At 45.7% G+C, this 11,131-nt stretch overlaps 1 long non-coding RNA gene across 1 annotated transcript; it reads left to right on the forward strand.

Moving 5' to 3' along the window:
• Nucleotides 1-9,833: 9,833 nt before the first annotated feature.
• On the forward strand, nt 9,834-10,884 carry LOC119318994. Its single transcript, XR_005154307.1, has 2 exons — nt 9,834-9,964; nt 10,527-10,884. It is a non-coding gene; the product is annotated as an uncharacterized LOC119318994 (long non-coding RNA).
• Nucleotides 10,885-11,131: the final 247 nt, after the last annotated feature.

Raw genomic sequence — 11,131 nt, forward strand, 5'->3', positions numbered from 1 at the left:
GCCATTCCTCCGACTATGGCGCCGCCGTGCCAGCACCTCCTGCATCCGTGAGCAGCCTAGCCCCCCTTCCCCGCCGCAAATCTCCACCGCAGCGGGGCTTAATCTATTGCCCCACTCCGTTGCACCTTAGTCGTACGAGCTGACAGCCTCTCGTACCCTGTTGCATCAGGGCAAGGAGAAGGGATCAGGGGCGCCACCGTCGGCAATGTTGTACATGCGTCGGGTTCAATAATTTCAGCAACGTCGCTGGTAGCTTCTTGTCTAACACATAGCCGAGTAAGTGGTAATCAATCGATTCCCTTGTTTAATTTCAGAAACCACCATAAAAGTTCGAAAATCAGGACAACCTATAGTCGATGTTCATGTCTGCATCTGACACTAATGGTATAATGCAGCAGTCAATGGTTAATATTTTTGTTGATGTGTTAGGGTGTTAAATTAGTCTTAACTTTCAATCTGGTATTAGATAATCACATGTGTTCATTGTTTCTTGTTCAACGATGTCTTATCAGATTCTTTATTTAGTCCAAATTGCAATTTGTACTTCCACCACCCGAGTTTTGCTTGTAGATAGATAATTAAACAAACTTGTCATTAGAATTATTGTTGGGGAACGTTGCAGAAAATTAAAAATTTTCCTACGGTTTCACCAAGATCCATCTATGAGTTCATCTAAGCAACGAGTCTAGGGAGAGAGTTTGCATCTACATACCACTTGTAGATCGCGTGCGAAAGCTTGCAAGGTGATGATGTAGTCGTACTCGACGTGATCCAAATCACCGATGACCAGCGCCGAACGGACGGCACCTCCGCGTTCAACACACGTACGGGACGGGAGACGTCTCCTCCTTCTTGATCCAGCAAGGGGGAAGGAGAGGTTGATGAAGATCCAGTAGCACGACGGCGTGGTGGTGGATGCAGGGCGTCACAGCAGCAGGGCTTCGCCGAGACTACGAGGGAGAGACGTAACGGGGGGAGGTGGAGGCGCCAGGGGCTGGTGTGTTCTCCTCCTCTCCCCCCTCCACTATATATAGGGGTGCCAAGGGGGGGGCGCCGGCCCTAGTAGATGAGATCTACTAGGGGGCGGCGGCCTAGGGGAGGTTTCCCTCCCCCCCAAGGCACCTAGGGGTGCCTTCCACCACTAGGACTCCTCCTAGGGGGAAACCCTAGGCGCATGGGCCTATAGGGGCTGGTGCCCTTGGCCCATGATGGCCAAGGCGCACCCCCTACAGCCCATGTGGCCCCCCGGGACAGGTGGCCCCACCCGGTGGACCCCCGGGACCCTTCCGGTGGTCCCGGTACAATACCGACAACCCCGAAACTTGTCCCGGTGCCCGAAATAGCACTTCCTATATATAATTCTTTACCTCCGGACCATTCCGGAACTCCTCGTGACGTTCGGGATCTCATCCGGGACTCCGAACAACATTCGGGTTTCTGCATATACTTATCTTCATAACCCTAGCGTCACCGAACCTTAAGTGTGTAGACCCTACGGGTTCGGGAGACATGCAGACATGACCGAGACGCTCTCAGTCAATAACCATCAGCGGGATCTGGATACCCATGATGGCTCCCACATGCTCCTCGATGTTGTCATCGGATGAACCACAATGTCGAGGATTCGATCAAACCCTGTATTCAATTCCCTTTGTCAATCGGTACGTTACTTGCCCGAGACTCGATCGTCGGTATCCCAATACCTTGTTCAGTCTCGTTACCGGCAAGTCACTTTACTCGTACCGTAATGCATGATCCCGTGTCCAACACCTTGGTCACATTGAGCTCATTATGATGATGCATTACCGAGTGGGCCCAGAGATACCTCTCCGTCATACGGAGTGACAAATCCCAGTCTTGATCCGTGTCAACCCAACAGCTACTTTCGGAGATACCTGTAATGCACCTTTATAGTCACCCAGTTACGTTGTGACGTTTGATGCACCCAAGGCACTCTTACGGTAGCCGGGAGTTACACGATCTCATGGTCGTAGGAAGAGATACTTGACACTTGCAAAGCTCTAGCAAAACGAACTACACGATCTTTTATGCTATGCTTAGGATTGGGTCTTGTCCATCACATCATTCTCCTAATGATGTGATCCCGTTATCAACGACATCCAATGTCCATAGTCAGGAAACCATGACTATCTGTTGATCACAACGAGCTGGTCAACTAGAGGCTTACCAGGGACATAGTGTGGTCTAAGTATTCACACGTGTATTACGATTTCCGGATAATACAGTTATAGCATGAATAAAAGACAATTATCATGAACAATGAAATATAATAATACTTTTATTATTGCCTCTAGGGCATATTTCCAACAGTCTCCCACTTGCACTAGAGTCACCAATCTAGTTACATTGTGATGAATCGAACACCCATAGAGATCTGGTGTTGATCATGTTTTGCACGTGAGAGAGGTTTAGTCAGCGGATCTGCGACATTCAGATCTGTGTGCACTTTGCAAATCTCTATGTCTCCATCTTGAACATTTTCACGGATGGAGTTGAAACGACGCTTGATGTGCCTGGTCTTCTTGTGAAACCTGGGCTCCTTTGCGAGGGCAATAGCTCCAGTGTTGTCACAGAAGAGTTTGATCGGCCCCGACGCATTGGGTATGACTCCTAGGTCGGTGATGAACTCCTTCACCCAAATCGCTTCATGTGCTGCCTCCGAGGCTGCCATGTACTCCGCTTCACACGTAGATCCCGCCACGACGCTCTGCTTGCAGCTGCACCAGCTTACTGCTCCACCATTCAACATATACACGTATCCGGTTTGTGACTTAGAGTCATCCAGATCTGAGTCGAAGCTAGCGTCGACGTAACCCTTTACGACGAGCTCTTCGTCTCCTCCATAAACGAGAAACATGTCCTTTGTCCTTTTCAGGTACTTCAGGATATTCTTGACCGCTATCCAGTGTTCCTTGCCGGGATTACTTTGGTATCTTGCTACCAAACTTACGGCAAGGTTTACATCGGGTCTGGTACACAGCATGGCATACATAATAGATCCTATGGCTGAAGCATAGGGGATGACACTCATCTCTTCTTTATCTTTTGCCGTGGTCGGTGACTGAGCTGAGCTCAGTCTCATACCTTGTAACATAGGCAAGAACCCCTTCTTGGACTGATCCATTCTGAATCTCTTCAAAATCTTATCAAGGTATGTGCTTTGTGAAAGACCTATGAGGCGTCTCGATCTATCTCTATAGATCTTGATGCCTAATATATAAGCAGCTTCTCCAAGATCCTTCATTGAAAAACACTTATTCAAGTAGGCCTTAATGCTGTCCAGAAATTCTATATTATTTCCCATCAGGAGTATGTCATCTACATATAATATGAGAAATGCTACAGAGCTCCCACTCACTTTCTTGTAAACGCAGGCTTCTCCATAAGTCTGCATAAACCCAAACGCTTTGATCATCTCATCAAAGCGAATGTTCCAACTCCGAGATGCTTGCACCAGTCCATAAATGGATCGCTGGAGCTTGCATACTTTGTTAGCGTTCCGAGGATCGACAAAACCTTCCGGCTGTATCATATACAGTTCTTCCTTAAGATGCCCGTTAAGGAATGCTGTTTTGACGTCCATCTGCCATATCTCATAATCATAGTATGCGGCAATTGCTAACATGATTCGGACGGACTTTAGCTTCGCTACAGGAGATAATGTCTCGTCGTAGTCAATCCCTTGAACCTGTCGATAACCCTTAGCGACAAGTCGAGCTTTATAGATGGTAACATTACCATCCGCGTCCGTCTTCTTCTTAAAGATCCATTTGTTTTCTATCGCTCGCCGATCATCGGGCAAGTCTGTCAAAGTCCATACTTTGTTTTCATACATGGATTCTATCTCGGATTTCATGGCTTCAAGCCATTTGTTGGAATCCGGGCCCACCATTGCTTCTTCATAGTTCGAAGGTTCATTGTTGTCTAACAACATGATTTCCAGGACAGGGTTGCCGTACCACTCTGGTGCGGAACGTGTCCTTGTGGACCTACGAAGTTCAGCAGTAACTTGATCCGAAGTACCTTGATCATTATCATGGTTTTCCTCTTCAGTTGGTATGGGCATCACAGGAACGGTTTCCTGTGCTGCGTCACTATCCCGCTCAAGAGGTAGTACTTCATCGAGTTCTACTTTCCTCCCACTTACTTCTTTCGAGAGAAACTCTTTTTCCAGAAAGCACCCGTTCTTGGCAACAAAGATCTTGCCTTCGGATCTTAAGTAGAAGGTATACCCTACAGTTTCCTTAGGGTATCCTATGAATACGCATTTTTCCGACTTGGGTTCGAGCTTTTCAGGTTGAAGTTTCTTGACATAAGCTTCGCATCCCCAAACTTTTAGAAACGACAGCTTAGGTTTCTTTCCAAACCATAATTCATACGGTGTCGTCTCAACGGATTTAGACGGTGCCCTATTTAAAGTGAATGTAGCTGTCTCTAGAGCGTATCCCCAAAATGATAGCGGTAAATCTGTAAGAGACATCATAGACCGCACCATATCCAATAGAGTGCGATTACGACGTTCGGACACACCGTTTCGCTGAGGTGTTCCAGGCGGCGTGAGCTGTGAAACGATTCCACATTTCTTTAAGTGTGTACCAAATTCGTGACTTAAGTATTCTCCTCCACGATCTGATCGTAAGAATTTTATCTTTCGGTCACGTTGATTCTCCACCTCATTCTGAAATTCCTTGAACTTTTCGAAGGTCTCAGACTTGTGTTTCATTAAGTAGACATACCCATATCTACTCAAGTCATCTGTGAGAGTGAGAACATAACGATATCCTCCGCGAGCCTCAACGCTCATTGGACCGCACACATCGGTATGTATGATTTCCAACAAGTTGGTTGCTCGCTCCATTGTTCCGGAGAACGGAGTCTTGGTCATTTTGCCCAAGAGGCATGGTTCGCACGTGTCAAACGATTCATAATCAAGAGACTCTAAAAGTCCATCGGCATGGAGCTTCTTCATGCGCTTGACACCAATGTGACCAAGGCGGCAGTGCCACAAGTATGTGGGACTATCGTTATCAACTTTAAATCTTTTGGTATCTACACTATGAACATGTGTAATATTACGCTCGAGATTCATTAAGAATAAAACATTGACCATCGGAGCATGACCATAAAACATATCTCTCATATAAATCGAACAACCATTATTCTCAGACTTAAATGAGTAGCCATCTCGTATTAAACGAGATCCAGATACAATGTTCATGCTCAAACTTGGCACTAAATAACAATTATTGAGGTTCAAAACTAATCCCGTAGGTAAATGTAGAGGCAGCGTGCCGACGGCGATCACATCGACTTTGGAACCATTCCCAACGCGCATCGTCACCTCGTCCTTTGCCAGTCTCCGTTTATTCCGCAGCTCCTGCTGTGAGTTACAAATATGAGCAACGGCACCGGTATCAAATACCCAGGAGTTACTATGATTACTGGTAAGTACACATCAATCACATGTATATCAAATATACCTTTGGTGTTGCCGGCCTTCTTATCCGCTAAGTATTTGGGGCAGTTCCGCTTCCAGTGACCCTTCCCCTTGCAATAAAAGCACTCAGTCTCAGGCTTGGGTCCATTCTTTGACTTCTTCCCGGTAACTGGCTTACCAGGCGCGGCAACATCTTTGCCGTCTTTCTTGAAGTTCTTCTTACCCTTGCCCTTCTTGAACTTAGTGGTCTTATTGACCATCAACACTTGATGTTCTTTCTTGATTTCAGCCTCTGCTGACTTCAGCATTGAGAACACTTCAGGAATGGTCTTTTCCATTCCCTGCATGTTGTAGTTCATCACAAAGCTCTTATAGCTTGGTGGGAGCGACTGGAGGATTCTGTCAATGACCGCCTCATCTGGGAGGTTAATGTTTAGCTGGGTCATACGGTTGTGCAACCCAGACATCTTCAGGATGTGCTCACTGACAGAACTGTTTTCCTCCATCTTACAACTGTAGAACTTGTCGGAGACATCATATCTCTCTACCCGGGCATGAGCTTGGAAAACTAGTTTCAGCTCTTCGAACATCTCATATGCTCCGTGATGCTCAAAACGCTTTTGGAGCCCCGGTTCTAAGCTGTAAAGCATGCCGCACTGAACGAGGGAGTAATCATCAGCGCGAGACTGCCAAGCATTCATAATGTCTTGGTTCTCTGGGACGGGAGCGTCACCTAGCGGTCCTTCTAGGACATATTGTTTCCTGGCAGCTATGAGGATGATCCTCAGGTTCCGGACCCAGTCCGTATAGTTGCTACCATCATCTTTCAGCTTGGTTTTCTCTAGGAACGCGTTGAAGTTCATGTTGACATTAGCGTTGGCCATTGATCTACAAGACATATTTGCAAAGGTTTTAGACTAAGTTCATGATAATAAAGTTCTAATCAAATTATGAACTCCCACTTAGATTAGACATCCCTTTAGTCATCTAAGTGTTACACGATCCGAGTCGAGTAGCCCGTGTCCGATCATCACGTGAGACGGACTAGTCATCATCGGTGAACATTTTCATGTTGATCGTATCTTCCATACGACTCGTGTTCGACCTTTCGGTCTCCGTGTTCCGAGGCCATGTCTGCACATGCTAGGCTCGTCAAGTTAACCCTAAGTGTTTTCACTGTGTAAAACTGTCTTACACCCGTTGTATGTGAACGTAAGAATCCATCACACCCAATCATCACGTGGTGCTTAGAAACGACGAACTGTAGCAACGGTGCACAGTTAGGGGAGAACACTTCTTGAAATTTTATAAGGGATCATCTTATTTACTACCGTCGTCCTAAGTAAACAAGATGCATAATACATAATAAACATCACATGCAATTATATAGTTGTGACATGATATGGCCAATATCATATAGCTCCATTGATCTTCATCTTCGGGGCTCCATGGTCATCTTGTCACCGGCTTGACACCATGATCTCCATCATCATGATCTCCATCATCGTGTCTTCATGAAGTTGTCACGCCAACGACTACTTCTACTTCTATGACTAACGTTTAGCAATAAAGTAAAGTAGTTTACATGACGTTATTCAATGACACGCAGGTCATACAAAAGAATAATGACAACTCCTATGGCTCCTGCCGGTTGTCATACTCATCGACATGCAAGTCGTGAATCCTATTACAAAGATCATGATCTCATACATCACAATTCATCATTCATCACAACTTCTGGCCATATCACATCACATGATCAATCGCTGCAAAAACAAGTTAGACGTCCTCTAATTGTTGTTGCATCTTTTACGTGGCTGCAATTGGGTTCTAGCAAGAACGTTTTCTTACCTACGAATCACCACAACGTGATTTTGTCAACTTCTATTTACCCTTCATAAGGGCCCTGTTCATCGATTCCGCTCCAACTAAGGTGGGAGAGACAGACACCCGCCAGCCACCTTATGCAACTTGTGCATGTCAGTCGGTGGAACCGGTCTCACGTAAGAGTACGTGTAAGGTTGGTCCGGGCCGCTTCATCCCACAATACCGTTGAGCAAGAAAAGACTAGTAGAGGCAAGTAAGATGACAAAATCCACGCCCACAACAAAGTTGTGTTCTACTCGTGCAAAGAGAACTACGCATAAACCTGGCTCATGATGCCACTGTTGGGGAACGTTGCAGAAAATTAAAATTTTTCTTACGGTTTCACCAAGATCCATCTATGAGTTCATCTAAGCAACGAGTCTAGGGAGAGAGTTTGCATCTACATACCACTTGTAGATCGCGTGCGGAAGCTTGCAAGGTGATGATGTAGTCGTACTCGACGTGATCCAAATCACCGATGACCAGCGCCGAACGGACGACACCTCCGCGTTCAACACACGTACGGGACGGGAGACGTCTCCTCCTTCTTGATCCAGCAAGGGGGAAGGAGAGGTTGATGAAGATCCAGCAGCACGACGGCGTGGTGGTGGATGCAGGGCGTCACAGCAGCAGGGCTTCGCCGAGACTACGAGGGAGAGACGTAACGGGGGGAGGTGGAGGCGCCAGGGGCTGGTGTATGAAGTCCCTCCTCTCCCCCACTATATATAGGGGTGCCAAGGGGGGGGGGCGCCGGCCCTAGTAGATGAGATCTACTAGGGGGGGCGGCGGCCTAGGGGAGGTTTCCCTCCCCCCCAAGGCACCTAGGGGTGCCTTCCACCACTAGGACTCCTCCTAGGGGGAAACCCTAGGCGCATGGGCCTATAGGGGCTGGTGCCCTTGGCCCATGATGGCCAAGGCGCACCCCCTACAGCCCATGTGGCCCCCCGGGACAGGTGGCCCCACCCGGTGGACCCCCGGGACCCTTCCGGTGGTCCCGGTACAATACCGATAACCCCGAAACTTGTCCCGGTGCCCGAAATAGCACTTCCTATATATAATTCTTTACCTCCGGACCATTTCGGAACTCCTCGTGACGTCCGGGATCTCATCCGGGACTCCAAACAACATTCGGGTTTCTGCATATACTTATCTTCATAACCCTAGCGTCACCGAACCTTAAGTGTGTAGACCCTACGGGTTCGGGAGACATGCAGACATGACCGAGACGCTCTCAGTCAATAACCATCAGCGGGATCTGGATACCCATGATGGCTCCCACATGCTCCTCGATGTTGTCATCGGATGAACCACAATGTCGAGGATTCGATCAAACCCTGTATTCAATTCCCTTTGTCAATCGGTACGTTACTTGCCCGAGACTCGATCGTCGGTATCCCAATACCTTGTTCAGTCTCGTTACCGGCAAGTCACTTTACTCGTACCGTAATGCATGATCCCGTGTCCAACACCTTGGTCACATTGAGCTCATTATGATGATGCATTACCGAGTGGGCCCGGAGATACCTCTCCGTCATACGGAGTGACAAATCCCAGTCTCGATCCGTGTCAACCCAACAGCTACTTTCGGAGATACCTGTAATGCACCTTTATAGTCACCCAGTTACGTTGTGACGTTTGATGCACCCAAGGCACTCTTACGGTAGCCGGGAGTTACACGATCTCATGGTCGTAGGAAGAGATACTTGACACTTGCAAAGCTCTAGCAAAACGAACTACACGATCTTTTATGCTATGCTTAGGATTGGGTCTTGTCCATCACATCATTCTCCTAATGATGTGATCCCGTTATCAACGACATCCAATGTCCATAGTCAGGAAACCATGACTATCTGTTGATCACAACGAGCTGGTCAACTAGAGGCTTACCAGGGACATAGTGTGGTCTAAGTATTCACACGTGTATTACGATTTCCGGATAATACAGTTATAGCATGAATAAAAGACAATTATCATGAACAATGAAATATAATAATACTTTTATTATTGCCTCTAGGGCATATTTCCAACAATTATCATACTGAGAAAGCTTAAATTTGGAATTAATATAAAAAAGGAAAAAGGATAAGGTTAGTCTGTAGTATGTAACTAGCAAGTACGCCTGTGAATTGCTACAGATTGATGTTTATTGAATATTTTGAAGGCTAGAGAGAATTCGGTGTATGCTCAGTCTTCATTTTGGTACAGCTAGCCCATTCAGGATTGTCGTTCTCTGAACCATGGAGTGTAGAATTGAAGAAGTCGTGCTCGTGTGAACTTATCCAAGCCTGAGCACAACCAGTTAGTTTATGGCCCTAGGGAATCAACTCCACAAGAAATGACTACCAACAAAATTACTAATCTAAGAATGAAATTTGACCACTGATCTAGTTTGAACTGAACCAAATATAACACACAAAGCACCGAGCTTTTCATCTCCTCTGATCTGAACTGCTTATCTCCTCTAAACTGAATCATGAAACTTTTAAGGGCCAAAACATAATATAGAAGTTCAAACAAGTACCGTTTTTGGCAATCAGTAGAGCTAGCTTCTATTACTCAGATTGACGACAGCAATCAATTTGAATACAGGTGGCTAGCTGAACTGGAGCATCCAAACGCCGCACTCTCCAGTATGAGGAGGTAGCTTTGCACACAGATGTGCACAAACATTTCCCTCTCTACGAATGAAAGACAGAGTAAAAGAAAGTACCATATTATATGGTTTTTATGCTCAATTTAGATACTTACATAGTCAACAATATTAGTACTTTTGCAGAAGGAAAGAAGTCCCTATAGCGATTGGAAAGAAAAAGTTTTTCTAGATAATTAAAGGCCCTGCATACATAATATCATTCATGTGTCTTGTTTTATATTTTTGTTTGTTCATGTCGTGTGTGTGTGTGTTTCCTTTTGATGTAGCCGGAGTTGGTATTAGGAGGAGAAAGATGGCAGCATGTGCAATTGTATTGAACTGAGTGGCGTCTTTGCATGCTAGTTAAAACCTACCAATGCCACCTTTCCTTTTAAGTTTTTGAATGCAAGGTTAATGAAATATAGTAGGATCAAATCTTTCAATTGCAACATGTATGCATTCCATGCTTTTCTTGCAAAAAGATTTAAACCAACTTTCATCTCTTAAATAACACATGTAAAATTCTACGCCGACATGTTTTTTTTCTTTCATTACTTTGACATATCAAAGGGCGATGGATCGAGGTTGGATGAGTCAACCAAGAACTAGTGTTGCTTACAAAGATGGTGTCGGGCAATTTCTGTCTTTTGCATTCCATGATGTTCCAGCTGGTGATAGAATTATCTGTCCTTGTGTAAATTGCCGAAATAAAGCTAGAGGATGAGTTTGGGTTCATTCTTGTGAACAAGTCTCGGGAAATACACACAGGAGATCAGTTAGAGGATGATCCTTTTGTATTTTCTTCCCAAGTGCAGCAGGTTTTCTATGTTCAAGATCCAAAAGCTGAATTATGGAATGTAGTAGTGGAAGTCAGGCCTCGTGACCTTTTTGACATGGGTGATGAAGAATCATCAGATGAAACAGATTAGAGCATTGTGCTTTTGGTTCTTCGCAGGCGGCCAGCAGGAAATTCAGCATTCAGAACAATTCAGGCTGAACTATTGGTGGAAGCTCTTTGCTGGTGTGGTTCTTTGCATGCAGATGCAATTTTAGTTATGGTTTTAGTAGTAGTTTAGGATCACACTGTCAGAATGATTTATAAAGTTTATGGTTGCTGTCTTTTTTTCGTACTACTTTAGGGCACAACCCAAGTGTACTTGTTTGTGAATTGTGCA

The sequence above is a fragment of the Triticum dicoccoides genome, chromosome 6A, assembly GCF_002162155.2.
Source record: "Triticum dicoccoides isolate Atlit2015 ecotype Zavitan chromosome 6A, WEW_v2.0, whole genome shotgun sequence".
NCBI lineage: Eukaryota > Viridiplantae > Streptophyta > Magnoliopsida > Poales > Poaceae > Triticum > Triticum dicoccoides.